This window comes from Mustela putorius, unplaced genomic scaffold (assembly GCF_011764305.1).
Source record: "Mustela putorius furo isolate JIRA1106 unplaced genomic scaffold, ASM1176430v1.1 tig00001012_pilon_pilon_pilon, whole genome shotgun sequence".
Lineage (NCBI taxonomy): Eukaryota > Metazoa > Chordata > Mammalia > Carnivora > Mustelidae > Mustela > Mustela putorius.
In genome coordinates this window covers 4,924,590-4,941,881 of record NW_025421531.1, presented here as the reverse complement: position 1 = coordinate 4,941,881, position 17,292 = coordinate 4,924,590, and the positions used below count along the sequence as shown (strand labels likewise).

General features: G+C 45.1%; 1 long non-coding RNA gene across 1 annotated transcript; it reads right to left on the bottom strand.

The window, feature by feature from the left end:
* Positions 1–6,344: 6,344 nt before the first annotated feature.
* On the bottom strand, positions 6,345–16,939 carry LOC123393822. The gene is made up of 2 exons (XR_006608636.1): positions 14,906–16,939; positions 6,345–7,099 (listed from the first exon to the last, which is right to left on the bottom strand). It is a non-coding gene; the product is annotated as an uncharacterized LOC123393822 (long non-coding RNA).
* Positions 16,940–17,292: the final 353 nt, after the last annotated feature.

The window sequence follows — 17,292 nt, the reverse complement described above, 5'->3', positions numbered from 1 at the left end:
TTAATAATAGTCATCTGTGTTGAGACACTGCCATGGTATGCTCAGACCGGTTAGCGTACCTGATTTTATTCTAGGATCTAGAAGAAAAGGTAGCAAGAAAGATGACTGTGGCTGGAACAAGTTTCTGCCTCTCTTGGCGCTCACCCAAACTAATCGGCCTGGGAGATTGATTTCCCCTCCAGCCAGCATCTTGTTCAGCATTTCTGCTCATCATGCTTCTGGCATCGCTCCCTCAGAGGACTGTCCATCATTCCTAAACTCTCACCGCCCCTCTTGATAAATTAGCAGACAGATGTTGGGGATGCAGAATGGAAATTCAGAAAATATACCCGATACACAGACTCGTTCCTTTCTTCTTGTTACCTTTTTTCTCATATAAGAGAGAAGCATGGGGCAGTATGGCTGTGAACCAGGAGGAGTGTGTGTGTGTGTGTGTGTGCGCACACACGTGTGTCCGTGTGTGCCTGTGTGTGTGGGGGGAGCACCCAGAGTAAAAGGAAGAAGATTCCTGGGATGAGTTTGAGGGGAGAAAGCTCCTAAACAGGCCCATCTTTGAGGAATATTTGGGAGAATAATGCTGATTTTACGGCCTCTTCAAGGTCAGAGGAAAAGGCCAGGGGATACAGTGTTAATAGAAAGAGACAAGGGGGAATGCCAGGGGTTTGGCACCTCCATGTTTGTTTGGATAAGAGACTAAGAACTGAGTGGGCTAAAGTGGAGAGGAGGGTCAGAGAAGTCCACCACACTTCTGTGAAACTATTTCACAGATGAAACCCAGTTGGGGTCTCCCAGCCCCTTCATATCCAGATAAGGTTTGTTTGAACTGTCTGGATGATTCAAAAGCTAGAGCCCTCTTCCAAATTTCTGTGAATTATTAAGGGATCCACATGATCTTGTTCCGCTCTGGCACCAACGTTCTGCCCCTCCTGAGTTCTTGCTCTCTGCGCTGTATCTTATGTCTGTTCCTTTCTTTCCACCCTGGCTTTAACGCAAGCATGGGAGATCTTGATCCCCTTTCCACAAAATAACCATTCACACATGGAGATGGAGGAGATTTATATGAAGCAATAGAAACAATTTAGAATCGAATAGTAGAAATGATGCTGGGAAAACTGGAAAGCTACATGCAAAAGAATGAACCTGGACCACTATCTTACACCATACATAAAAATAAACTCAAAATGGACTAAAGACCTAAATTTAAGACCTAAAATCATAAAATTCCTAGAGGAGAGCACAGGCAGTAACTTCTTTGACATCAGCCATAGCAACTTCTTTCTAGATAGGTCTCCTGAGGCAAGGGAAACAAAAGCAAAAAGAAACTATTGGGCCTACATCAAAATAAAAAGCTTCTGCACAGTAAAGAAAGCAATCAACAAAACTGAAAGACAACCTACAGAATGGAAGAAGATATTTGCAAATGACATAGCCAATAAGGGATTAGTATCCAAAATATATAAAGAACTTTTAAAACTCAACACCCCAAAAACGAATAGTCTAATTAAACAATAGGCAGAAGACATGAACAGACATTTTTCCAAAGAAGACATATAGATGGCAAACAGACACATGAAAAGATCACTTTTCATCAGGAAAATGCAAATCAAAACTACACTGAGAGGCACCTGGGTGGTTCAGTGGGTTAAAGCCTCTGCCTTCGGCTCAGGTCATGATCTCAGGGTCCTGGGATTGAGCCCCACATCAGGCTCTCTGTTCAGTGGGGAGCCTGCTTCCTCCTCTCTCTCTGCAAGCCTCTCTGCCTACTTGTGATCTCACTCTGTCAAATAAATAAATAAAATCTTTAAAAAACAAAAACAAACAAACAAACAAAAAAACTACACTGAGATATCACTTCACACCTATCAGAATGGCTAAAACCAACAACAAAAGAAACATCAGGAGTGCCTGGGTGGCTGAATGGGTTAAAGCCTCTGCCTTTGGCTCAGGTCATGGTCCCAGGGTCCTGGGATCGAGCCCCTCATCGGGCTCCCTGCTGGGCAGGGAGCCTGCTTCCCTCTCTCTCTCTGCCTGCCTCTCTGCCTACTTGTGATCTCTGACTGTCAAATAAATAAATAAACTCTTAAAAAAAAAAAAAGGTCCTTTGACCACTCTTGGGACACCTGAGTGTCATTAAGCCTCTGCCTGCAGCTCAGGTCCTGATCCTAGGGTCCTGGGATCGAGCCCCACATTGGGCTCCCTGCTCATTAGGAAGCCTGCTTCTCTCTCTCCCACTCCCCCCACTTGTGTTCCATCTCTTGCTGTCTCTCTCTCTGTCAAATAAATAAATAAACCTTTAACAAAGCAAAACAAAATAAAACAAAAGTCCTTTGACCACTCTGCCTCCTGGCTCTGCTCCCGATATCCTCTCGTTGTTTTATACAAAGGCAGGTGGAACAGCACTTAGGAGCGTGGAAGCCAACCCCAGGGTGCGTGTTCTCAGTAAGCCTCCTCAGCTGTAAACCTAAGGTAAGCCACTTCACCTCTCTGTGTCTTATTCTTCTCATCTGTAAAACGGAGGTAATAACCCATGTAGGTCACGAAGTAGCTGTGAGCTTAAATACCCAAGCCAAGAGGCACACTGAAAGCTGTTCAGCACCATTAGTCATGGAGGAGATGCAAATCAGAACCACGAGGAGAGGCCCCTTCCCACCCACTAGGTTGGCGAGCATAAAAAATTGAGATAATAACAAGTGTTGGTGAGGATGTCAAGAAATCAGAACCCTCCGATTACATTACAGCAGAAATGTAAAATGGTGCAGCTGTTTTGGAAAACAGTCTGGCAGGTCCTCAAATGGCTAAATATAGTTTCCCTATGACTCAGCAGTTCCAGTCCCGGAGACAGGAAAACATATGTCCACATGAAAACTCCTACCTGAATAGTCACAGCAGCACTACTGGGGGCAGCCAGGAGGTAGAAGGGGTCACCTGCCGAATGGGTACGCGAAAGGCCGCCCTCCCATGGCACAGAGCACTACTCAGCCACCAAAAGGAATGGAGTACTGATGACTGCTATCCTGGGGGAGAATCCTGTAAACATTATGCATGACAGAAGCCAGGTGTGAAAGACCGCATGCTACACGAATTGGGCCGTGCGCAATGTCCAGGATGAGGCAACCTATAGAAAGTACATTAGTGGTGGTTAGGGCTGAGGGGCAGCCAAAGGAAATGGAATTTCTTTTTGAAGTGATGAAAATGTTCTAAAATTGACTGTGGTGACATTTGCACATATCTGTGAATATTCTAAAAACAACCGAATTCCGGCACTTGGGTGGCTCAGTCAGTTTAGCGTCTGCCTTCCATTCGGATTACAATCTGAGGGTCGTGGCATGGAGCCCCAGATCAGACTCCCTGCTCCCCGAGCAGCCTGCTTCTCCCTCTCCCTCTGCCTGCCGCTGCCCCTGCTAGTGCTCTCTCTCTCTGTCAAGTAAATAAATAAAATCTTTTTTAAAAATTAAATTGTATACTTTAAATTAGTGAATTGTATGATAGATACATTGTATCTTAGTAGAGCTGTGTTTAAAAAACAAAACAAAACAGAAGATTTATAACAATGCCTAGCACATAGGAAAGTTCAGGGTCCTGAGGGGAACAGATGGCATATTTAAATGAGTTGTTAAGGATAGATTAATTAAAGGTGTCTATTCACAAAGGTGTAGGCAGGGTTGGGGAGAACTAACAAGGTGGAATGCCCCAAGGGCAAGGGGAGGGAATCCAAGGAATGGGGTGCAGGAGAAGGGGGGCATGAGAGAAAGCAGCCACGGCCTACCCACACCGAGAGGGAGGAATCAGAATGAATGCCTCCTGGCGATCACTCCTCATCTACCAAGACGCCCCATCATGAGAAACTGGAAAGCCTGAGCCGCCCACTGAGGAAGCATAGATGTAGTCCATACAAGTCAGCCCACTGGGCAGAGGCGATTATTATTCTGTGGGCCAGCAAGCCCACTCTATCTACTAGGGCCAGCTTTTCCTACTAAATGGTCTAACAAGGTATTTTCTTAAAGATCATTTGCTTATTCAAAGATTTGGGTGTTTTTATGTTGCAAAACATTTGCAGCCTTTGGCAAAGACACCCCACAAACATTTCCTTAAGGTAGATGGAGAAGGAGAACTAAAACATCAGAATGTTTCTCCCAGGCTAGTAGGAATGGGCGGGTGGAGACACACAGAGCTGACTTGTGGGACGACACCTTGTCTTCTAGCCGGCCGCTGGAAGTAACAACAGTGCATGTTCAATAGAGATGGATTATTCTGTTTCCTCTCTAGTAACCATACCTGCAGCAGCCTGAATTCATTCCTCCAGAAGTTAGTTCCTCCTGCAGGTGTGGCTCCCTCTTGATAAACTGGTAAATCCTTATTTGGATTAAGGTCTGAGCAGAAAGGGAGTATGGCTACCTGCTATGGGCCGAATGCTGGCTTCCCTGCCCCCAAATCATATGGTGAAGTCTTAACCCCCAGGACTCCAGAATGTAATTAATTTGGAGATAAGGCCTTTAAAGAAGTAATTAAAGCAAAATGAGGTCATGAGGGTGGGCCCTAACTCATTATGATTTATGTCTTTGTGAGAGATGAGGACACAGACACAGAGGAGCGACCATGTAGACACAGAGGAAGTGAGCCTTCTGCAAGCCAGAGAGAGAGGTCTCAGAAGAAACCAACTCTGCTGACGCAGTCATCTTGGACTTTTAGCTTCTGGAATTGAAAATAAATTCTGTTTAAGTGACCTAGTTTATGATGCTTTATTATGGCAGCCCTAAGCAAATTAATACACTCCCCATTCCAGAATGTTGTCCCACTTTCTCCTCCAACCCATGCCCTTCTTCCCTTTAGAAAGTTGAGAAAAAAAAAAAGCTACTCGAGTCCTACTTGGGGTTTTACTTCCCAGTTCTGACTTATGTTATTCCTGGGATGAGTGTGTGGGTTGTTGTACCAATATTCTGATTCCAATATACATCCTGTTCCCTAAAATCTAGAAGTATCCCCAACATCACATTTCATTTAATTTCTCTACAACAGATTTAATCTGTTCTGAACCTCATCCTTCTCTAGTTGTCCAGAAACTCAATCTCAGTCACAGGTAGGGGTCTCCTTTCCAGATTTGTGCAAAGAAACTGGGGGTCTTATAGAGTTATGATATTTAGGGGGAGGCTGTCTGATCTAGTCTTCAGTTACTCTGGTCTGTTGACCTGCTCATTTCCCAGACTTGTGTGAATGAACTGCTTAAGGAGGGCAGTTCTCTTGCTTTGATACTGTGCTTGGCCTGGTGGGGGGCGGGGGTGGCAGGGGGTCTTTGCAATACCCTTCCCAGTCTGGAAGAAACAAGACCTCAGAATTCTTCCTCTTTGGCTGCTTCTGCCTCTTCTCCTCCAACCCTGGACTCAATATCCTTCACCTTCAGGATAAGTCATCGAAATTCTCTTCCTGGAAAATGCTGCTTCACCTTCCCCTACAAGCTCCCCACAGAAGGGGAACATCAAGGACTGGTTGACTTGGTGGGAGTCTGCAGGAACATCTATAGCAATAAAAACAGAACCTAAATTAGCATCACCCGGCTTTGTTTTGATGAGCATAAGGAAACTACCACACTCCTTTCACTCACAGAGCCGTATTTTTATCATGGTACAGCTGGAATTCTGTCATGGAAGGAGCTAGGACAGGATTCAGCCAGCATTTCCTCTAAGTTCAGATTCCTGTGGCAGACAAAGGCAGGTACCGATGATGGCTGCTGGGCGACCTTCCCTTCCACACCCAAGAGCCTCAAGCTGCTTTTCCAACTAGGGGAGCTAAGTCAGCACAACCAGATTTAGTCTTTGCCTCAGGTTTCATAACAGATAGAACAAAACTGAGATCTCTCCCTGCCCACTCGCTGTGGCTGGGGCGAACCTGGTGACAGCTTCTACACACCCAGCCCTCCTCCTGCCGACCTCTTTGCACCTCGTGTGGCGATGCACAGGGGAAAAAGTCAGAAACTCTAGTTCCAGGCGCAGAGTGGCTACTTTCTGGGAAATGATGAGGATCCCGGGGAGAAGCTGCATTTAGAGTCTGAGTAATTAAAAAGCATGAACTTGCCATCATGGTGCCCAAGCAGTGAGTGATGTGGGCGGCGGTAGGGCTCGCCTGGAGCAGGATTCCCGGCAGCCTCACTCAGCCCCCGCCTGCCTTTGATGGACAAGGCCTTCATTCCAGTGGCTCTTAGAAATACAACCACCTGCAAGAAGCCTTCTTGGGCCTGCTAGAAAATGTAGGTTTTCCCCTCCTAACCACTGCCTTTCGTTGCTACCTCTAACACACACACATACAAACACACACACACACACACAAACACAAACACACACAGTGTGATGTTTCATTCTGTTATTTGTTTGAAAGTTTGTTCATTTGGCCCTACAGAGTTCCAGGATGCCTGCCCAGTCCGGTCCCTCCCCCAGTGCTCACTCTGAGGATTTGCCACTTGGGAACTGGCACATAAGGTAGTTGCTTGGCGTGATGGTGTCAGTGTTCCTCTTCAGAATATCTGAGTAGCTTTCTTGATGGACAGTGGTTTGAAAAATGCAACAACGAACAAGATAAAGTATTGCCCTCAGCCTCACAGACAGATTTGGATAACTTTAGGGAAGTCTACAGGATTAAGTGTGATAGCAAACTGTGATTTCACAAAGATGATCATTTAAAGGGTGGCTTGAAAAAGGAGCAAGAGTTCAGCAGTGGTAGAACTGGGGACTGAGCAGGGGTAGAAGTGGGGACTGGGCATTCCAGGCAAAGGAAACGGGGTGGCCAAAATCTCTATCTTTGCTTCATTTTCTTCCAGCATTTAGCACCATCTGCATTTTTATGTAGCTTCTGATTGTTTACTTCCTGTCTTCGCCATGAATCTCTCAGTGCAAGAAGCATGTCTATCCCATTTATTGTTGTGTCCTAAGTGCCCAGAAGCATTCCTGGCACAGCGTGCATGCTCGTGCATAGCAGTTGAATGACGGGATCCACGGGCAGTCCATGTGAAAGGGAGAGGGGGAACTTCTATAAGCTCCACAAATATGCATGTGGTTTCATTTCATCCTTAACAATATCACTCCCCCAAAAAGACATCCTTATCTGCACCCTGCAAATAAAGAAACTGAGGTCAGACAAATGTAAGCAAATTTCTAAAGATCTTACACCCAGAAAAAAGTAAGATAGGGACTAAAGCCTGGGCCTTCAGTTTCCAAAGTCTGGACTATATCAGGAAAAGGGTAATAGAGGCCTGAATGAAGTAAAACTGTGGAAAGGGAAGTAGAGGGGAGAGCTCATGCTCAGGAGGCACTGAACTGAGAAACCTGCCCAGCCTGGGGTCAGACGGAAAGGGAGAAATCCCCGTGCAAATTCCTCTCTGTCCCAGAAGCTGGTCCTGACCGCTCTCCTGCCTGGAGCCAATCACATGGGGAGGACAGAAAAAACATGTGGCTTTGGCCATTTAACTGCTGTTTAACTTTGGGAGAGCTACCTAAATTCTCTGAGTATCTGTCCCCCTCATCCCCCCAAATGGTGATTAATACCAGCTTTAAGGCTGTCATGAGATGGTGTAGGTGAGACACCCAGGACAGCTCCTGGCCCATAGTAAGTGTTCAGTCAGTATCAATTCACTTAGCTTTTCCTGTGGCCTCCGGACGACATTTGACTTGGGCAATACTGTTCCCGAGAAGACCAAAGGAGGAGGAGGAAGTGTTAAGAGGCCATCTGCCTTGGTGCAGGTGCTGTAATGGACAGTGTCAGGAAGGAAGTGAGGGACAAGCTAGGCCTGGGAGAGGTGGATGGACAACAGGCTAGGGAAGTACGCAGCAGGGAAAACATCCTTCTCTGGGTGGCACTCTGGCCCCTCTTAGATGAGGGTTCAGACAAGCACCCAGAATTCTAAGTCTGTGGCCAGTCTCTTCACGGCTGAAAAGGTGTTGCCAGAGCAGGGTAAAGGAGAACCCGGGGTCTTAGGATCGAGCCCTGCGTCATGCTCCCTGCTCGGCGGAGAGCCTACTTCTCCCTCTGCCTCTGCCTGCTGCTCTGCCTACTTGTGCTCTCTCTCTAACTCTCTGTCAAATAAATAAATAAAAGCTTTAAAATAAAAAAAAAGAGACAGACCGACCGACCCACCTGGGTCCCTGGGTCTCTCCAGCTCACAGCACAGGCCTGCAGCCACCTAGAGGCAGCCAGAGGGAGGAGGAAGCGCCTGCTACTGCGTTTGTTTACAGCGCCACCTGCTGTTCATAACTCCTAAAAACTCAAGTTGCTTCATCCTTGAGAGCTGAAAATTAGAGTGAAATCCTCACAGCTCTCTTCTGAAGCATTCTTTCTCAAAATCTCTTCTTCATTTACTTGATAAGGATGAGTCTTATAAGCAATAATAATCTAAAGTAACAGTTGATGCCCCACGATTTTCCTTCGTGTTTGTTTAGCTCTGTGATGTGGAAGGGAAGGTCTGAAATGCAAGACTGAGGACTATGCCAGGCTGTGTTCTAGCTGCCCAGCATGGATTAGTAGCTTGGTTACGATAACAACTCTAGAGAAAGGTATTACTGTTATCATGCCCATTTTATGGATTGGCAACTGAGGCACAAAGAATTTAAAGAATTCACCAAAAATCACACAGCTACAAAGTAGCAAAGCAGGGGTGGCCGGGTGGCTCAGTCAGTTAAGTGTCCAGTTCTTGATCTCAGCTCAGGTCTTGATCTCAGGATTGTGAGTTCAAGTCCCGCGTTGGGCTCCATACCCAGGATGGAGCCTCCTTAAAAAAAAAGTATAGTAGCAAAATTTAAACCCCGGCAGGTTTGCTACCATGTCTATGACGTCTATGATTTTAACCACCATTATGCCAGTTTTCCATATAGGTGGGTGTTTCAAGAAAATATATCTTAATTTTTATCTGTCCTGATGTTAAAAATTTAATTTCTCTGTGTAAAGCTTGGTGGACCAAGAAACAGAGCAGCAAAGAAGTTAAAAATATGCCTTCAATAATCATCAGCTATATGAGACATTAAGCTTTCCAGAAGGATAAAGTCCCTTTTAGAATGTCATGTAATCCTGGGATGCCTGGGAGGCTCAGTCGGTTAAGCAGCTGCCTCCGGCTCAGGTCATGGTCCCAGGGTCCTGAGATGGGAGTCCTGCATTGGGCTCCTTGCTCAGTGGGGATCCTGCTTCTCTCTCTGCTTCTGCCTGCCACTCTCCCGGCTTGTGCTCTCTCTCTGACAAATAAATATATAAAATCTTAAAAAAAAAAAAAAAAAAGAATGTCATGTAACCCAGAAGGATAGAATATGAAACAACTTAATTAATGTTTGTTTATAATAACCTCCTCCCAAGAAAACATAATCCCCTCAGTCCTTTTAAGAATTCAACAATTTACAAGATCTCTCCTTAAGAGTAATAATAATTGGGATACTATTTTTTGAGTGCTCATTTTTCATTTTGGAGAAGCAGTTATCTATAGTCCCTGACCTACAGTGGTCTGACTTACAATTTTTCAGTTACTATGAGTGTGAAAGCCATATATGTTCAGTAAAAACCATACTTCAAACTTTGTATTTTGATCTTTTTCTGAGTTACCGATCTATGGTATGATACCCAGTTGTGATGTGGGGCAGTGGCACCAAGCCACAACTCCCAGTCAGCCACACGATCACAAGGGTAAACAGCCCATATACTTATGGACCATTCTATACCCACACAACTATGCTGCTCTTCAGTACACTACTCAGTTACATGTGACATCCAGCACTTTATTATAAAATGGGCTTTCGGTCACGTGATTTTGCCAATGCAGGCTAATATAAGTGTTCTGAGCACATTTAAGATAGACTATATCTTTGGCTATGATATTTGATAGCGTAAGTGTATTAAATGCATTTTTAATTAAAGAACTTTCAACTTATGATGGGTTTACCAGGATATAACTCCATTCTAAGTCAAGGAAGATCTGTAGTGAAAAACAATGTAAGTTTTGGGATCACACTACCTGGGTTCAGATCCTAGCTGAGTTACTGACTAAGCAAGTCACTTTATATCTCCAAACTCCGAATTCCTTCACAAAACAACAGAGAAGGGGCCTGGGTGGTTTAGTCAGTTAAGCAGCTGCCTTTGGCTTAGGACATGATCCCAGTTTTCTGGGATCCAGCCCCACGTCAGGCTCTCTCCTCAGCGGGAGCCTGCTTCTCCCTCTCCCTCTGCCTGCAACTCCGCCAGCTTATATTCTCTCTCTCACACTGCCAAATAAATAAAATCTTTAAAAAACGACAACGGGGGGCGCCTGGGTGGCTCAGTGGGTTAAGGCCTCTGCCTTTGGCTCGGGTCATGATCCCAGAGTCCTGGGATCGAGCCCTGCATCAGGCTCTCTGCTCAGCAGGGAGCCTGCTTCCCCACCCCTCTCTCTGCCTGACTCTCTGCCTACTTGTGATCTCTGTTAAATAAATAAATAAATAAACATCTTTTAAAAAAATAAAAAAGTAAAAAACAACAACAGGGAAAATAATGGTGCCTACACTTCAAACAGGTATATGAGAATTAACTGAACTTCATACACGAAAAGAGTTTAGAAGAGTTTGGGCAAATAATAAGAGCTCCAAAAAACTGTTACCTTGTAGTATGATATGTCAGGCACTGTGCTAAGCAGATTATAAAAACAAAACAAAAAATAAAAAACCCTTTCAGTGCAAAGGTCACTTTATAGAAACTGCTGGCTATAAATAATCTTTCAGAAAACAATCTAGGAGGAAACATACCAAGGTAGTAATAAGTTATCACCAAGAAGGTATAGTTTTGATTTTGTATTGTTTTTCACTGTTCTACCTATTTTTACTGGATTCACATGGGTTTTTGTTTTTTTTTTTTAAATCAAAACTGAAAGTACAACACTTTCTTTTGAAGGAAAAAAAAACTATTGAAGGAATGAAGAATGATTTGGAACTACGAAGTCTTGGAGAGGACAAGGCGGATGTCTTCAAATAGAAGATTAACAAGTGGAAGAAAATCTTGTACTGTGTAACACGGAAATGGAACCAGGACTGATGGATGGAAGCTTCATGAACTCTTCTGTTTTGCATCAGAACTCATCATAAAAGCCATAGTGAGAAGTACCTCCTCCTTGAAAGCATTTGCACAGAGGCTGCAGACCGCCTCTCCGAGAAGATAGACAGATGACAAGGCAAGTGGCAGAATGGATCACAAGACCTTTGAGTTCCCACCCAACTGGGGATCTGGATTCGTTACCTCGAAACATGGCAGAACACATAAAAAGCAGATGGTCACCAGCTTTCAGAGTTGAAGTCTGATTTCCTGACAATTATTGTTTTGCTACTCTCAGTTTCCACTAAATGCCAGAAGACTCATGTCCTCCTTCATTCTTCTGGACCCAGTGTGGACGGCATGTCACAGCACCCCAGTGCTCTCTCCCCACTGTCATCAATAGTCAGGAATTGACCCTGAAGTACAGATCCTATGTCGGATCCTACAGAGAACAGAAGAAAGAAGGGGCAAAGTCTCTAGACTTGAGGACTCTGTGATCCCATTTTTGTCCTCTGTATCAGTTAGGAATTGCTAATAAAAGAAGAGGCCTGGACTCAGAAGCTTAAACAAATTAGATTTAGGTTTTCACCTAAAAGTGCAAAGGGAGGGGGCACCTGGGTGGCTCAGTGGGTTAAGCCTCTCTCTGCCTTCAGCTCAGGTCATGATCTCAGGGTCCTTGGTTTGAGCCCCGCATCGGGCTCCCTGCTTAGCAGGGGAGCCTGCTTCCCCATCTCTCTCTCTCTGCCTGCCTCTCTGCCTACTTGTGATCTCTCTCTCTATTTCTGTCAACTAAATAAATAAATCTTAAAAAAAAAAAAAAAGTGGAAAGGGAGGCCACATATGACTGGTACGGCACCTTCAGAGTATGACCAGGAAAGCAGGCCACTCTTTCTCCTCCACCATCATCTGTGCAAAATGCCACCCTCAAGAGCTTCAGCCATCACTTCTGTGTTCCAGGAGGCAAAAGGGAAGATTAAGAGACATTGGGGTGTTCCTCTCAAAGAGCTTTCCTCATGGGGCGCCTGGGTGGCTCATTCGGTTAAGCATCTGCCTTAGGCTCAGGTCATGATCCCAGATTCCCGGCATAGAGCACCCCCCTCATCTACCCCTTCCCTGCTCAGCAGGGAGCCTACTTCTCCCTCTCCCTCTGCCCCTTCTTCTGCTCATGCTCTCCTCATGCTCAAATAAAAATCATTAAAAAAAACAAAAAAAAAACAAAAAAAACTCTCCTCAAATGAGCAGTGGTTAGTGCTCATATCCCTGGCCACACCTGCAAGGGGGACTGGGAAATGTCGTTTTAGCCGGTCATTCTGTCACCCCAGTAAAGCTCAGGGTCCTGTTAAGGAGAAGGAGATTTCAGGGCAAACGGCAGCTTCTTCCACTGCCTCTCATTCCCCTGTGTCAGGACAGTGGGATTCTTCCCTAATTTATAAAGAGGAGAAGGCTGAAAAGGGGCAGAGGTCCCTTTTCCAGAGGTCCCATGCAAAGCCCCAGTAGGTCAGGGCTGATGCCAGTCTCAGCATCCCGCTCAGGGCCAGCTTTGAAAAATGAGGGAGAACGCAAAAAGCAGGAACGCATGCATGTCTGTGGGCCAACACCGGCTGTGGGCCCAGGGCCATCTCTCTGCAGGGAGTCCCACTGGCCCGGGAGACGGGCTGCAGGACACTGGTCTACGTGTCATTCCCTGGGTTGGCAAGAGATAGACAGCTTTGGCCCTGGCTCAGTTGGGAGAACAGATGGGCAAGAATTCAGGGCAACTTCCAAATCAGCCAACTGGCAAAACTGCCTTCCCTCTCTCTGTCAGCCGCAGCTGGGTCCCACCTAGTCACAGGCAGCTGCAGAGGCCCAAGACTGAAGACCACGCCCGCTGGTCTTCCAGGAGCAGCCTCGGAATGTGTCATTCCTGGCCTGCGTGAGGGGCTGTCATGAGGACAAGCAAGTGCAGCTGTTCGTCCTCAACAGCGAGGGGGACACCTGGGGAGAGCTGCCCACCAGCAGCGGGTTTCTCTGTGTGGGGCGAATGAGCCCTGACTCCTTTGTGGAGCCCAGGGCTCTCACTATTGAGAGGGCCAGCCTGGAGCTCTGTTCTTTCTCGCACCCTCACCTCCCACAGAAATCATGGCGCTGTGGCCAGGGAGGTAGGTAAGAGGAACCTAGGAATTACATTACAATGCATGCAAGGTGAGCAGAGGAGACTCCTCCTCACATCTGAAGAAAGCAGAGTCCTCACAGAAGGGAAACAGAAACAAAGCAAACTTGATGAGGGGACAGAACCACGTGTTCAGTTTCAGAAACAGGATAGAAAATGCCGAGAATTTTATTGCAACTCTGATTAGAGCATATGGTATAGGAGGAAGAACTGGAAGTTTTTAGAAACACTTTCCTCCGTCAGCCGAACATGGTGGGGTTCACCAGAGAGGGAGTGGACAGGCCCAGAGGAAACGAGAGAGCTCTCCTCTTTCTTTTGCCTTCCGAAGACTGCACTAACTTTGGATTATCTGTGTCTGTACTCCCAATTCACGGACTCGAATTAAAAGCTGACTGAAATTTGCTCACAATTCTATTTAGCTAGGCTTCCAGAAAAGCTTTTTAAAATAAGCTTGGAGCAGAAAACACAATAAAGATCACGACCGTAAGTCTTTAAAGACAGAGAAGTTGGGGAAGAGACTGGAAGGACAGGGGTTGGAAGCAGGGGAGGCTAGCTGCGAAGGCTGTGCCCCCTCAGAGGGTGCGCCCTGAAAGGTGAAGTCGATGCGTTTCCAGTCCTCTCGTCTTTGGCAAGCTGCTGGCCCCTCACGGCCACCTGCAGGTTCCACGACGAAGCTCTTCAGATAAAGAAACTTCCAAATCCTATTCTCTCACCCCAGGCCTTCTCTCATCTTGAGGCCCTCAACTCATCAAATCGGAACTCTGCAGCCCAAATCTGCTCATGTGGCCTTGGGAAGGCTGGGCAGAAGGCAGCCAGCAGGCTCCCGCACCACCTGCCTCGGCCCTCCACCCGCAGCAGCCTAGAGCTCCTCGTTCCCACGAGGGCACGATCAGGGCCAAGAGCCTTCGTGAGCCCCTCTGGCCCTCTGGGGTGCAAGGAGTCAGCAGGGACACACTCCCCATCCCGCCGGGACCATCTGCACCAATTATAAGCCCTTTGGAAGCCAGCAGAGGGCTGTTTAGCTACTTGTTCTCTATGATTAGCTAGTTCTTGTTTTTGAATATTGCATATGGTGCGGCCAGCTGTACGAAGCATTCATGATTCAAAGCTTTTTTTCCCTCAAAAAAAAAAAAAAAAAAGTGCTAATCTAGTTGTTATTACTATAGGGAAGGAAAACTTTTAAGTCTTATTCTGGATAAGTTCCTTTCCCTATCTTATAATTCTACCTCTTCCCAGGATTAGGATCATTTGGATGATTAGGACCATTTCTATAAGCACCAGCTAGGCACTTGCTTACTGTAAATGAGCCTTGTAAATGTAAAGAAATATCAAGATAGGGATGCTTGGGTGGCTCTGTCAGTTAAACATCTGCCTTCAGCTTAGGTCATGATCCCAGTGTCCTGGGATCAGTCCCCTGTCAGGCTCCTTGGTCAGCAGGAAGCCTGCTTCTCCCTCTGCCTGCTGCTCCCCCTCCTTGTGCTCGCTTGCGCCCTCTGTCTCTTGACAAATGAATGAATAAAATATTGAAGAAAAAGAAAAAAAGAAGTATCAAAATAGTATGTAATTCCAGCTCAGGCATTATTATCCATAGTCCAGTAGACTCTCTTCTCTCCCTTATTTTGTGTATGTGAGAGCCCTGGTGTTAAGGCATCCTCTTAATGAAACCATTCATTCCAGAGAATCAACTTTTTGCAATCAATTCAGAAGCCAGGGCCAACTGCTGAGGCTTACCTTCTTGTGCAGGTGCTAAGCCAAGAACAGAAGCAGTACTTGTTCACATTTGAAATCCTCAGTGTTTTTACAGGCAAGAAGCAGTTGGCTGGCTACAAGCCAGCACTACAATCACCAGGGATGCTAAATACAATGTAGACTTCCTGCGGCTACATCATGGACTTGAAATCCAGGCTCACACCTGTGTACAGATCCAGAGAAGTTGGAGATCTGGGAGTCTCGTGAACAGTTGTAATGAAAGCGATGAAATCAGCTACAATGCACAGGGAAATGAACATGGAAACAAAAGAAGGGGTCCCCTTTTTCCTCCTGTCTCTGAACTAGGCAAGTGAACTCATTTTTCTCATCATCTACAGGCTCTATGGTAAACAAGAGCACAAGTAAAATAAACAAAGGATACTCTATGACTATAAAAAGTCCATGTAGCATGGGTTCAGCCATCTTGATGGTCACCTCAATTTTCAGAACTTTAGGAACCCAGCTGTATATGGAATGAACTTCTATGTGGAGTAAAGAGAGAAATAAAAATGCCTATTTAAATATTCAGCAGGACGACTACCCCAAAAATGATTTTACTCTTTTTTAATAAGCAATTTTAAGTAAGTTCAAGTAGAAGAAAATCTGTACCAATTATGGCTTGTTTCACTGAGGATAATGGGAGCCACACGTCTCGCTCTGAGAAGTTACAACTACAGAGAGGGAGAAAGCGAGAAGGTATCTTGTGGCGTTAGACTGGAATCAGAGGTATCATATGAATTCATGATTTTCAGTACGTGGATGCAGAAATAAAATTTAGATGCTGTGTGTGTATACATGTCCACACCAATTGTAATGGATTATAACCCACGGAACAGAAGGCGAAACTACAAGTCCATACTGACATAAATTGATAAAGAGGAAAAGAGGAACTCCATACTGGAAAAGCCTGGCATACACTGCCTTAAACAAGCAGCTGGCTCGGTCGATAGAGGATGCACCTCTTGACACTGGGGTTGTTGAGTTCGAGACCCCCAGTGGATATAGAGATTACTTGAAAATAAAATCTTAAAAAAAAAAAAAAAAGCAAAAACAAAAGAAAACCCAGTCATCAGTTAGCATCATGCGTGACGGGGCAAGAGGAATGGTGTGTGCCACCTGAGGAGATGCAGTGAGGACACAGCAGTGCATTAATGTTCCCGCCGATTAACTAAAGCTAATCAAAGGGAAACATTATCCAAAATAAACAGCCTGTTGTCTTCAAAAGTGTCAAGCTCAAGAAAGCTAGGGAAAAACTGGGGTACTCTTCCAGATTAAAGGATGCTACAAAGATGTGACAATTAAAGGCCGTATGTAATTCTGAACTGCCTCCTTTTGCTATAGAGGACATTATTGGGGCATTTGGCAAATGGGGTGCGAGGATGAGATGGCTATAGGTATTAATGACAATGTCCAGATCTGATGTTTTTTGGTTACACAGAAACAGGTCCTTGTTTACAGACAATACACAATAAATTCAGGGGTAACTTTAATGAGTGATAAGGCCCATCAAGTTAGCAACTTACTCTCAAAGGTTTAGGTTTGGTACTTGTAATTTTCTGAGAATATTTCAAGATAAAAATGTTTTTAAGGGGTGCCTAGGTGGCTCAGTGGGGTAAGCCTCTGCCTTCGGCTCAGGTCATGATATCAGGGTCCTGGGATGGAGCCCTGCATCAGGCTCTCTGCTCAGCAGAGAGTCTGCTTCCTCCCTCTCTCTCTGCCTACTTGTGATCTCTCTCTCTCTCTCTGTCAAATAAATAAATTTTTAAAAAATCTTTAAAAAAAAGTTTTTAAAAGTGCAACTTCCCCATCATTTTAGTTGTTGTATGACCTACAAAATGACTACAGTAAAAATGAATACAGTGATATTAAAGATGACTATTTCAACACCAAGAGTTTCAAAAATTCTTGAAATAGAGTAGAGATTATTTTAAAGAATCTGATTTTAAATGTGTGTTTTTTAAAAAATATTTTTATTTATTTGGCAGAGAGAGAGATCACAAGTAGGCTGAGAGGCAGGCAGAGAGAGAGAGAGAGAGAAGCAGGCTCCTTGCTGAGCGAAGAGTCCAATGTGGGACTCAATCCTAGGACCCTGGGACCATTACCTGAGCTGAATGCAGAGGCTTAACCCTCTGAGCCACCCAGGTGCCCTGAAGTGTATATTTTAAGTAAAACATTTACTGTTATGAGTTAAAAAAGATTAGTGGATGTACTCTTCTAGGCTGAATTAAAATAAAATGTTTAAGGTTTAAAAAAAGTTTGGCTGGAGAAAAATAATTGTTTTTGCAAAACCTGTGTGATCCAAAATTAAGATGATATTCAGCAGCAAAAAGTATTGCAATTTCTCATAACCAGTTCCCAAGCAATGACAT